Below are 13,198 nucleotides of genomic sequence, written 5' to 3' on the forward strand. Positions count from 1 at the left end.
CAACATGTACGAAGCTTAAAAGTTGTACCTACCCGACAACTAATAAATCGTCTAATGTATTCGCAATTATCAGTTTTACTTTCATCGGCATCACATCACATATTCGACTTTGGAACATACGCAACAAAGTGTAATTCACTCCTTACGAAGAAGTAAGCCAGACGGGCGTTTGTTGCTAATATTAGATGAGCACAAAAAACGGCGGCGTCGGGTTGTGGCCCTTTCACGGTCCCTCGTCCCGAAGCGCGTTGTGTGCTTCCTATCCTACCCGAACACACAAGTAGGTACCTTGTGCCAACAGTTCACCGCGCACCGCCACTCGGGGCGCCTGTGTGCCGACGTACTAACACGATCGTATTACAGCCACTTGCAATCTCGCAACACAAGTGCATAACATCGCTGTTATAGCGTTATTTTCGGAGAGTGCCACTATTTTTAACGTGCAACACGATAGTGTGCATCCTGGCTCGTCCTTCTCGCAAATGCCCTCTTGGATCATCCGTAGAAGGAAACATAAACATAGCACTCCGGTAAGTTATCCGTTGGTTGTTTGACGGTGTTATCTTCCACCATGGCTATCATTTCTAAGTTTGCTCATGTCTGGATGCTGTTTCGAGTACAGCAATGCAATTTTTCAACGTGTTATGCTAATGAGATAGCAGCGATAATAGGTTCTCGAAACACGCTAACCCAAGCGAAAGCGAAAATTCTGATTATTCGTTGTCAGATTTCCATACTTTCGAAGACAGTGTAGTGTGTAGAGTGTAGACTGCGGAGCTTTTGGTATTTTGGTAAACTTTAATCAAACTTCTTAAAGTAAGCATGACAAATTACAACTTCTTCAGTACTGGTAGTGAAGCTGTTTCTGAATATGATTTGATTTTCTAATGTTTTAGTAAACTTATTCTTAGATCCTTCTAGTCCTACGAATATTATACTTCTAGTAGATACATCTAAATTAACGATTAATGCGCTGGATTTGGCTGGACAATGTACAGACGTACAACCATCTGGATAGTAATAGTTTATATCGTTCCTCTTGAACACATCGCCTAAGAATCTTGTCTATGACGTACCTATCTACTTCAGGCTTGAGTACATTGGAATGCAAAAACTATAAAACTACCACAAAAAACATTCGATAATATGTGTGCGCACCTACTGGTTAACGTTGTAAAGATGCCGGTATTTTAGACGGCTTAAATGAACCAGCTAAATATATGACCGTAAAAAATGTTACTGTTCCAAAATGCGAGGTGGAACATTTCGTTATCCAGATGATATTTGAGATTGGTGAAACAGCGCAATCTTTGCGAGACATCTAAAAGACCCATCCATATAATGGTTGACCCGACACGTTCGCTCCACAATGCTTGCGAAATGTTGACATATCATTTTGTATAATCATGGACTTTTATGAAATGTTTTACGGTAACGTCCGTAACTTAATTGTTTCCAACGCGGCTTTTATGGTTATAGGAATTACTCAATTTCAAACTAAGTGTTGCTTTGTGGAAGAAAATAAGTGAAATCTATTTGCTTGCGTTATGTCTATAAAATTTGAATGTTTATAGCCAGCAGCATTTGATGAGACATAAGCAGCTGCAGTTTACGTAAAAAATGGTGTTATGAATTTTAACGACACGACGTTTTAACACGATAGGTATAGCAGCTCACGTAGTAGGTAGGTATATCGCCACGGACGAATCACGCCCCCTCTGTCGCTGTTCAAATCAATATACCGGTAGGTACATACGCACCACCGACCAGACGGACTCTAAATGTGAATTGTGAAGCAAAAGTACCTATAGTTACTCAAGTACTAGAAACTGCAAACAGGGTAACAATACCTAGTAAGTTTTCAGTTGTCTGCATTGGAAACTATCTCATTGCACGGTAACACTCTCTTCAGCTAGGGGAAGCCTGAAGCTCCGGGTAGTATTTTAGGTACATACAAGAAAGAAGTACATTTGGCCACTTTGGAAAAACTGTCTTTAAAATCAAAATGCTGGGTATAGTTTATACCATTCAAAATTTTAACCAATATAAAATTAAGCTTTAAAGCTCAGACCAAATTGAAATGAATTGAGTGATTTAAAAGTTCATGTTATAGTGGTCGATGAACCCTTTCCCTCAGACGAAGGCAAATAACATAATAAACGATCCCTTTCAATGCTCTCCACATGTTAGCAACTACATCTTTAACGACGTTTAATTCAAAAGGTTCCATAATATACCTACCTCCATACCTACCATAGTTATGGATAGGTACCTCAGGATTATGTGAAGTTAAATGCACTTGTGATAAGGGCATTATTAAAGCTTTATAACGTCTAACAGATCCGGCTTAAAATCCCATTTCAAATGGTCACTTGATTGTAAAACGAAAAACCTCCAGGATTAATTACTTACAGCGACACTAAGCTTATTACTCTAAGATCTTATTATCAAAACTTAGGCAATTGTACAGTTTGAAGGTAGGTACTTAAATTTAGATCTTTTTTAGGGTTCCGTATCTCAAAAGAAAGAACGGAACCCTTTTAGAATCACTTTGTTGTCTGTCTGTCTATCTGTCTGTCTGTCTGTCTGTCTGTCTGTCTGTCTGTCTGTCTGTCTGTCTGTCTGTCTGTCTGTCTGTCTGTCTGTCTGTCTGTCTGTCTGTCTGTCTGTCTGTCTGTCTGTCTGTCTGTCTGTCTGTCTGTCTGTCTGTCTGTCTGTCTGTCTGTCTGTCTGTCTGTCTATCTGTCTGTCTGTCTGTCTATCTGTCTGTCTGTCAAGAAATAAGAAACCTACAGGGTACTTCCCGTTGACCTAGAATCATGAAATTTGGCAGGTAGGTGGGTCTTATAGCTGGTATTAGGGGAAAAACCGTGAATTTGTGGTAATATCACACAAAAAAAATTAAATTGTGGTAAGATAACTATATCAAGTGGGTATCATATGAAAGGTCTTTACCTGTGCATTCTAAAACAGATTTTTATTTATTTTTATGTATCATAGTTTTTGAATTATCCTGCAAAATGTCGAAAAAATACGACTCTAGTACGGAACCCTTATTGCGCGAGCCTGACTCGCACTTGGCCGGGTTTTTGTTGAAAGTGTTACAATAAAACTTAAAGCTTATCTAATTACTGTACAAATCATAGATCTTAAATTCAAATTAGATTAAATTTATATGTAAAAGTTGTAAACTAAGCTTTAGTCGAAGCCGTCACCATTGCGGGGGTCACATTTTCCCACATGTGCGTTTAAGGCGCAGACAAAGAAACATGACTGCAAGTGTTAAACAATAATTAATTATCCAAGAAGGTGAAGAATGGCATTGGCGGATCATTCTACTTCTTTAAGACCGAACTTTAATCAATATTTACTCACTTCTTGTAATAACTACCTGTTATGATTATGATTTAACTTCACTGTAGTATCGATTTCACATTTAATATAACTTACCATTTATATGTAACTCATGTATGTACTCTCACTTTCGATCTATTAAAATTGTAATTTTCTCTATCAATAATTAAGAGTTACAATTTAGTAGATACTTATTTGAGAAAGTAAATTAAATTATTAATATTAACGCGTGATCAAAGAACCATAATAATATGTTAATAGATGCACAGTGCACATCAAAAGCTAATGTTCTACCTGGATCTACTAAAATTTTCAACGTGCAAGCGTACACATAATTAAAGACAATTTTAAAAGAATGCAGTGTGGTTAAGCTGTAAGCTAAGCGTTTATCGTAAAGGCATAACCGGCCGGTCAATAGTTTCTTATATAGTACTGTTCGCCGGTTTATGGTGTTTAGATAACTGAACAATGCACCGACTACATTCCATGGCACCCAGTAAAGCTGGGAATTAGCCATAACTTATTTTAAAAGTTGTGCACACAGCCACATAATATGCGTGCTGGATTATTATTGACGCAGGTCCTGCACGGACTAGCACAATTGTTAAAAACTTTTTTACCTTTTTTGAATGCACGTTTAATTCAATGAGGCAGTTTCCAGGCAACAATCGATAAAATTTTCATAGATGGCGCTAAATTACTACCACCACTAAAAACGAAAAATAATACCTATATCTATACCTATATATACATATATATATATATATATATATATATATATATATATATATATATATAAGAGTAACAGCTAGCGTGCACTGCAGTTTTCCTTATGTTTCTTCGCGACAAAATCTGTGAAATAACAGAAGGAATTAATTAATTTTGCATCGGGGAAGAAACGTAAGGATTGACTTGACCTAAAGCATATTATATAGATCTAGGTATTTCTTTTCGTCCTTAGTGAAAGCAGTATTCAGCGCCATCTATGAAAATTTTATCGAACGTTGCCCTGAAACTTCCTCATATTATTATGACACTTATATTCTCTTTTCCATTGCCTACCTGCCTGTTCTTCAAGAGCGCCTCATCACCTCTGATATGTTTCTTTTTTTAAAATAATCCATATTACATCTTTGGACGCATTTTGATCTGCGACTAAGTAACAGATTTTTTCTTTCTTCTTTTACTTCACTAAATTTGACTGTTCCAAAGCAATTATCTTTTTATTTTTAATTAATTATTGGCAAAGGTAATGTAGCTTACACATAATAGTTTTTGATCTATAGTGCAAAATATCGAAAAAATACGACTGGTGCGCGAGTCTGACTCGCACTCGGCCGGTTTTGATATAATTATGTGATACTTATACTTTGTAACATTGATTTTCAGGAACGAGGTTTTTGTAATAATCCCACTCTCCCAAGTTGATTTATTATTAGAAAGTGCCAATTGCTTTGTTTTCCTAGAAAGATGACTTAAGAGGGCTCAGGACGGAGCTTTCTTCATACAAACGTAGGAGGGTAATTACTACATTATTTGATACTGTACGCTCAAAACTAAGTATTATATCGATTTATCTCGTCATTATCTAGGTTTATTGATATATGAAACATTGAAAATAATATTGATTTTAAAGTTACGAGCCTCAAGAGATTCATATTTTAACACTAAACTTATGACAACTTTGGACGTAAATAAGTAAGATTAGGAGTATGAAAATTCTAAAGAAATTTAACATTAGACATAGTTTATTTATTCATTAGTTGAAATAACTATACTTTGCAAACATAAACTCAGTAGTTTTTTCTCAAAAATACTTTTCCTAAACCCTTGATTTCGGTGAAAATCATCGTGCCTCTCACCTTTCTCATACAATGTCAAGTGAAAAGCAAATAGGTTTGGTCGAGCGTCCTGCGTCACCTTAACAAAAGAAGACGGATTAGGTATTTATTGTTCAATTGACCAACATTAATCTAAATACTCAAGTAGGTACCTACGAGCGAATGTCGTGCGTTTGAAAAAGATCATTAAAGTATTGTTGAAGATAAACATGCTGGTTCAATGGGTAGTTATGTTGTAGAAGGTGTGAATTCATTTCACTCTAAACTAGGGCTGCCATACGTCCCGGTACACCGGGACAGGTCCCGGTCTGAAGCGTTGTATCCCGGTGTCCCAGTCAGTAAGTTAGTTGTCCCGATTTGGCATTTAGGGCGTTTGTCCATCGCCGCCGTCAACGAAAAACGAGATTATTTTGGACGGAGCTCGGAAAGACGTGTGTCCACCGCGACCAAACTCGGTTCAGTTTGATCTTGTGAAGTGAAATTCGCATTTATAATATTAGTAGGTAGGTATAGGTAAATGAGGATTTCTCTCACTCTTCTTTTTTCGTGCGGTTCTTTTAACCGTGAAAACGTAACAAACAGACATACAGACTGTCATTTTCGAATTCACAGACTACAGTACCTACCTATCAGTATGCATATGGATGGATGTCCCGGTCGTCCTTTCAGCAATTATGGCAGCCTTACTCTAAATAAACTTCATGTAGGTATCATTAGCGCAATTAGCAAACGGTTAGCAATATTCAGAAAATAACAATGATCGTTTGACCTTGTAGACATGCTTTGTTAACTTTTTAAACCCGTCCATCGCCTGTCGCCGTTGACAATTGACATGCTTGAATGCTTGAAAAATTATATTGACATACGCAAATACACCACAAATACAATAATGTAGAGCGGAGCGAGACAAATAATTAATCTATGACAATAATTTTAACAACATCAGTAGGCAACTAAATTTAAAATAAATTTAAAGTAAAAATTAATTAAAAAGAGCAACTGCCGAGTTTCTTGCTGGTTCTTCTCGGTAGGAACGTCATTCCGAACCAGTGGTAAATTAAAACTACCTGACTATTCATAAGCACTTTTAAAAAGTTTACATGAATAAAAAAACATTCTATTCTATTCTATTCTATAAATATGTTTCGTTTCATTTATTAAAGAGAGAGAGCCAGCGCGTGCCAGACCTTCGTTATTCTATAAAAGCTGAGTTTCTGTTGTCTGGAAGGGGATTGCCCTGATACTAAGGCTGAGATCTATAGAGCGCACTTTGACTTTGCTCAGACTTAAGATTGAGTTAAAACGAGACATATTTATGTGAGAGATATACCTACATCTGTCTCGTTTTAACGCTGTCATAAGTCTAAGCAAAATCAGAGTGCCCTCTATAGATTTCACCCTAAGTATCTGGCAATGCATGTAGTGATTTCTAATACTATTCGGAAGAAAATAAAAAATAAAATTAGGCTTTATATGTTGACGTAACATTTTTAGACCTTTATTACCTGTTAAATAATATCTTCTAAAGACACCGTGATCCAAACAAACATCAAAACGAACGTTCCTTCCAGTGTTCGGGACAATAAGCAGAGAAATTTTTAGCTTTTATAAAACAACGAAGGTCTGGCACGCGCTGGCTCTTAGTCCATTATCCTAATCATCCGTGAAATCAGGTTAATGAGATCTCTAGTATTGGCAAGCCAAGTTTGCCGCGCAAACAGATTGTGTCAATTTTGTTAGAGTTCCGTAGCAAAATAGTAAAAATGGAAATGGTTCTTCATCCGTCCGTCCGTCTGTTTGGCTGTCACATTTCTATTAATTCAGTAAATATTAAAGCTATCGACATGAAATGTGGAATAGTTGTATGTTATAGTGGCCAAACATCGTTGGAATGAAAAGAAAGTGGGAAAATCGGGGTTTTGACAAAGTTAGATCTGCAAACTTATAGGTACCTACTAAAGGCTGTGCCCCCCAATTGTGTAAGAATAAAGTTTTCATCGTCATCGTAATCGTCAACAAATTCTGTCCTTTGATTGGCTGTGAAAAAATGCAAACAGCGAATCAACCAATCAAAGGGCAGAATTTGTTGACAATTACGATAACGATGAATACCTACGTTTTCTTACACAATCGGGGGCAGTTTCTGCTTATTCAATTCGAGCCGGCGGCGACGCGCGGTGCGGACCGCGGTCCCCAAGAGACGCAAATGCCGTCAGACTGCGTCCTTTTCCACCCATCAGTTAGCTATATCATTTTTGTTATTACCTTTAGTACGCGACAGGTCGTGATAGCAATCGGGGTATGAGGCGGGGGGAACCACCGCACAACCACGCTATCCGGCACCTGGTTAGCACGGGGGGTGTGCGGGGTGTCCCCACCCCGATTGCCATATCGATCTGTCGTGTAGGTACTGTAATTAATCGCTAGGTACTAAAAATTGTATGCACTTTTTTTAAGTATATAGGTATTTGAAATTATTATCCTATTATGTTATCAAGAGCAAGCCAAAATCATGCAAGTCATGTACGCGTATACTAAGAATTATTGTAAACAGCATAGCCAAAAACTTAATGGAATTCATTTTTAATCTCCAGCAATTTTTTTATTTTAATATCCTGTCATTAAATCTTAAATTATACCTAATTCAGTTTTTAGAGTTCCGTACCTGAAAAGGAAAAACGGAAGCCTTATAGGATCACTTTGTTGTCTGCCTGTCTGTCTGTCTGTCAAGAAACCTACAGGGTACTTCCCGTTGACCTAGAACCATGAAATTTGGCAGGCAGGTAGATCTTATAGCTGACATTTGGGGAAAAATCTGGAAACCGTGAAATTAGGGTTAGATCACACAAAAAAAATTAAATTGAGGTCATGAACTAATAATTAGTATTTTCAATTTTCTAAGTAAGATAACTATATCAAGTGGGGTATCATATGAAAAGTATTCACCTGTACATTCTAAAACAGTTTTTTTTATTTGTATGCTTAATAGTTTTTTATAAATAAAAAATGTGCAAAATGTCGAAAAAATAAGACTGTAGTGCGGAATCCTGGGTGCGCGAGTCCGACTCGCACTTGGCCGGTTTTTCAGTATGCCTACTCTGCATAAGCTTTATAGAATGATCCACTGTACTTTTAATCTTGCTAAGTATTGTTAGCAGAAAGCGATGGGAAACGAGGACTTGGATTACATGTCGTAACGCAAGTACTCGTAGCCACTCCTCGCTAATTACTAAGTTCTTCAACACTTCCGCTCAGCCTTCTGATGGCCATATGTATACACGAAAAGGTGTGAATGACCCTTCAATGTTTACGAAACTTATTCCAAGTGAGCAATTTAGTAGCGAAATTGCTTTTAAAATGCTCTCAAATTTTAAGTTTTAGCTGTAATTACTGAGAAAAATATAAATGAGTCGTAATTCTTTTCTTGTTTAATCAAACGTTCGAGAACCGTTAAACGTCTTGCATCGTAAAATAAGGTACCGAAGTACAATTTCGATTCATATACTCCTGCTCTTAAATTTTAAGGTTATCTGTAATTACTAATATAATTAGTAGTAAGTAATTACTGAGCAAGGTATAAATTCACTGATACCTACTCGTAATTTTTCTTTAATCACTTTAATCAAACGCTTGAGAACCGTTAAATGTCTTGTATCGTAAAATAAGATAAGTACATCAAAGTTACATATTATTATCTCCTGCTCTCAAATTTTAAGTTTTAGCTGTAATTAAAAGTACTTACTCAACAAGATATAATATAAATGAATTGAACAGTAATAAATAATTCTTGTTTAACCAAACGCTTGAGAACCGATCGCAAAGTAAGGTAAGCAATAAGCACATCAACGATGCAAAATGCATACTATCTCCAAGGCCTTTAAAAGCACATCAAAAGACCTAGGTTAATAATAAGAGTCTCCCTTGCGAGTCTGTCACGGTGTTGCAAGAGGCACCAAACCAAGGCGACTCTTTTTATTACATTTCTGAAGCGATAGTTCTGGATAACGGGACTGACAGGTCGGATTCCAAGTAGTCATTCCACTGGGCACTATTGACTTGGTACTTGCTATAGACGATTCAAGACAATAATAACAAATACAATGCAATACCCAGTACCAGCTATTGCACTCACACACTTCCGCTTGTTAAGCCTAGGCCCTAGGGTATAGAGACTATAATGCTACCAAAGGCCCCTATGAAGACCTATTGCAAGGACTCGATTACAAGAAAACTGGCTGTATGATATTAATATTGGCATTCGTTTCCAGCTCAATTGAATAACGACGAACGTAATAGGTAGGTACTTGTAATGACTATAATCATTGAATACTTGTTATTATTCCGTGTGAGCCTTTTGAATGAGTAACAGCTATTTGAGAGATTTTGTAGGTAGCCTACTATTAGGTTACTTATATGTATTTACGGATTTGTAAATAAACGAAAAATTAAACACGTTGAGTACCTATCATATCATTACTTTGCTAATTTGAATTCATTTCTCTAATTCACTTTCATTGACAGTTAAAATCTGCCTAGCGCTTAAACTATCGTGAGTGATTTCCATAGTAAAAGGATCCGGCTGTACTCTGTCTGACTAGTTTCAAACCCACCCGGGGTCCTTTTTCACAGGGACTCAGCTCGCAAAATGCATCGCAGTTGAGACGGAGAGTACAGCCGGATTCTTTTATAAATATATTTAAATTTAAAATCTGCTTATCCTTAAGATAATGTTAAGTAAGTAATACGACTTCGCATCGCTTTTGTTTAAAGCTAGCAATATAGTATCATTGCTGGTGAAATATGAGCAGTAGCTATAAAGCCAAACAGATTAAAAAATCTTTGCAAAATTAATCAAGTAAGTATAAAAATTCTTCCCTCCTTCAGTTCAGAAACAGATTGAAGTGGCAAAAACGTACAGCGTTTGGTTCCGAGCTAACTCAAGCATTCAAATGAGGTCCCGTACACTTCCTGGACGTTGAGGAGTGCTAATGTGGTTGTTTCCTTAATCAGTATTAATTAAGTTAGTTCCAAGCAACGTTTAAATTTGTACTTCTATCGTGGGAACCATACTTAGTAGGCTAAATGGGCTTTCATTGAACATGGCAATTCAATGAGACATGTAAAATAGACACGTTTCCTTATTCATATTCTCAATGATCCCTGCTTGCTAAGCAAAATTCTACATTATGAATATAATGTAGGATGTAAACGAGTCATTGATTATGCTTTTGAAAGTGATGAATGAATGAATAGGAGTACTGTTACTGTACACTAAAACAATAAAGAATAGATTTTGTAATATAGCAATTTACTTACATTAGCTGGAAGATGCAATTTGGGAAGTGTTATCCCAGACAATAGATGTTTTAATTAAGTTTTATCTAAACCATAACCCCAAGCTACATAAGTATTGGCAAATAACAATGATCATGTACCTATATTATTCTATGACCAAAGTTTTGCCCATAAAAGAGGGTAATATTTTCAGGGTTCATGTATGAATGTATGTAATTGAATGCGAGTTTATTTATTCCACCTTCTAAATGCCTGAACAGATTGGATGTATGGGTGGTATCGTTAGAATACTTACATTATTAGGAGTGACATTGGCTATAATTTTTTTGAAATAAATAAATACAATATGTACGGCTGTATGGGGTCATTTCCAAATGGGGAAAATTTTACGTTTTAGTTTAGCAGTCCTATTTTTTAAGCAAACAACAGATACTAATACGCTACAGATAATCACTACCCATAATATTATAAATGCGAAAATGTACTTGTTTATTGGTTTGTCCTTCAATCACGTCGCCATGGAGCAACAAATCGACGTGATTTTTTGCATGGGTATAGGTAAAAACCTGAAGAGTACCATAGGCACTTTTTGTCCCGGAAATCAAAGAGTTCCCACGGAATTTTTCAAAACCTAGATCCACGGGGACGAAGCATCAGCTAACATTAATGCTAGAAAGAAAATTCTCAAGCTAATATTTTATCATTTTACAAGAATAATAGAAAACAATAAGATAAATTCACCTACGAGATAGAACCTCTCTTCGATAGTATTCTACTTTATACCTACTACGTTATCAACTTGATAAAACCTCTGCTAAGATTTAAACGGCATACATTAAAATTTATTTAACCAATAATGCCGTATCTGTGTGGATCATGTACGTAAATTTACACAACGTTTTATCAACCGCCACATTAGAACAAGGACCAAGTTTCTGCAATATTATGTAGGTCTATCTAAGATACATAATATTAGTATTTTCCTGGTAACGTTTAATAATTCAGGCATTCTAGAAAATTATCCTTGTTCATTATCAATTCTAATAATGTTAAATGCAACGATGGTTTTTATGAGAAAGATAATAATGATATAGATTGTGGTAAAGATATCGTACCTATTTTAGCGTTTAAACTAACGTATAAATAGGTACTTAATATTTTATTAATCAATCGATCATGAATTATACATATATATACATACTAAGTAATGCGGTAGAGTATAAGATTAATTTGGTAACGAACATAGTAAAAGAGTTGATAAATTATCGAGAATGAGTAAAGTTATTGAAGGATCAATGCCTTCGTTAACCGCGAATGCACACAATTTGGCTCTATTTTAAACGATTAAAAATCGTTAATGTTAACGATTGTAGTTATGCTTTGAGTGACTGTAGAATTGCTTTCAAGAAATGTAATATCTTTAACAGACAAGCACCGACCCTATGGCCGTTTCTTACCACCGCACAAAAAGCAATACCAATTCGCATAAAAACAAACGGTCATTAAAATAAGTTTTGCTTCGAACTTTATATCGACTCCTATATTAACCGTGGGAATTCCCAGGGCTGGTTAAAAAGGAAAAAGCGTGATTCATACATACCATTATAAGTATAGCTTAGAGCATGCGTCATTGAGGTATTGTGCACAGGCAGTATAACAATACTAGCCAAGACCGAATCAGGATCTTTTAGAAAGGGTTCTGACTTCTGAGATCTATTATTCGGATTACCTACTTTGTATTAGATATTTATATTTGTTTGGTTAAAGGCTCTTGTTATAAAAATACTACTTAGTTTGTTGTGATTTTCTTTCAGCTCACGTTTGGATCCCTATAATGAATTTATCTCCATTACGTCAATTTATTTATCAAATTCAACAATTGCCAATCAATAAAGGTGTACAGTGGATAGTGGTAGCCATTTTGAAGAAAAAGTTTGGTCTTAGTCTTGTAGCTTTGCTCTTAAAACTTGTTGAATCTTTGCTCAATTTAAATATTAAAATAATTTTAATGAAAAATGAAAATGAAAATGAAAATCTTTTTTATTCGTATAAACTTTTACAAGTGCTTACGAATAGTCGGATGCATCTACCACTGGTTTAACTTAGGTAGGTAAGCATTATTATCTCTAACGTACCGAATAAATTGTTTGAACAAAATAATAAGATGAATTTTCATACTGGATATAATATAGGTACAGAGTACAGACACTCGACATGAGTGATAGATACAAAACAGAACCCTAAAATCAGCATCTGCTTGGTAACCGATAGAGAGCTAATAAGGCCATTTATATTAGGTTGAGAACAGCTCGTGATGGTATTAAGAGAATGCATCTAGATTCAAAGTAAACGTGGTGACATGCACGTACTTACTGAATGCCTTTAGGTGTTTACAATTTTAAATGTCTCCAACTGAACATGTGAAATACGAATATAAACCGTAATAGGGAACAAGAAGCGACTAGTAATGAAGAAAATCTAAATATTTTCTTGAGAAAGAAACGAGTTGGACTGTAAGATGATGCAATGGTGATAATTAATTACGTAAAATAAACGATAAAGATTGATTTACGCTCATAAGTGATTTGAAAATAGTTTTCTGCTTAGCATTATCACCTGGCAAAGCTCCACTCAAGCCATCGCTAATTGAAAAAAACCTACTGTCTAATAAATGCAAACTGATGTTGAGAAATAGTACATAAATGTGA

The 13,198-nt window shown here is 35.8% G+C and overlaps 1 protein-coding gene across 1 annotated transcript in view; it reads left to right on the forward strand.

Annotated features, from left to right (window-relative positions):
- The first annotated feature begins 281 nt into the window (after positions 1 to 281).
- Positions 282 to 13,198, forward strand: part of LOC117996903 (beta-1,4-glucuronyltransferase 1) — an 80,777-nt gene continuing 67,860 nt past the window's right edge. The window contains exon 1 of the mRNA XM_034985046.2: positions 282 to 530. The gene's annotated coding sequence lies outside the window, so the exon portion shown is untranslated. The remainder of the gene's footprint in view (positions 531 to 13,198) is intronic.

Source organism: Maniola hyperantus, chromosome 4, assembly GCF_902806685.2.
Source record: "Maniola hyperantus chromosome 4, iAphHyp1.2, whole genome shotgun sequence".
NCBI lineage: Eukaryota > Metazoa > Arthropoda > Insecta > Lepidoptera > Nymphalidae > Maniola > Maniola hyperantus.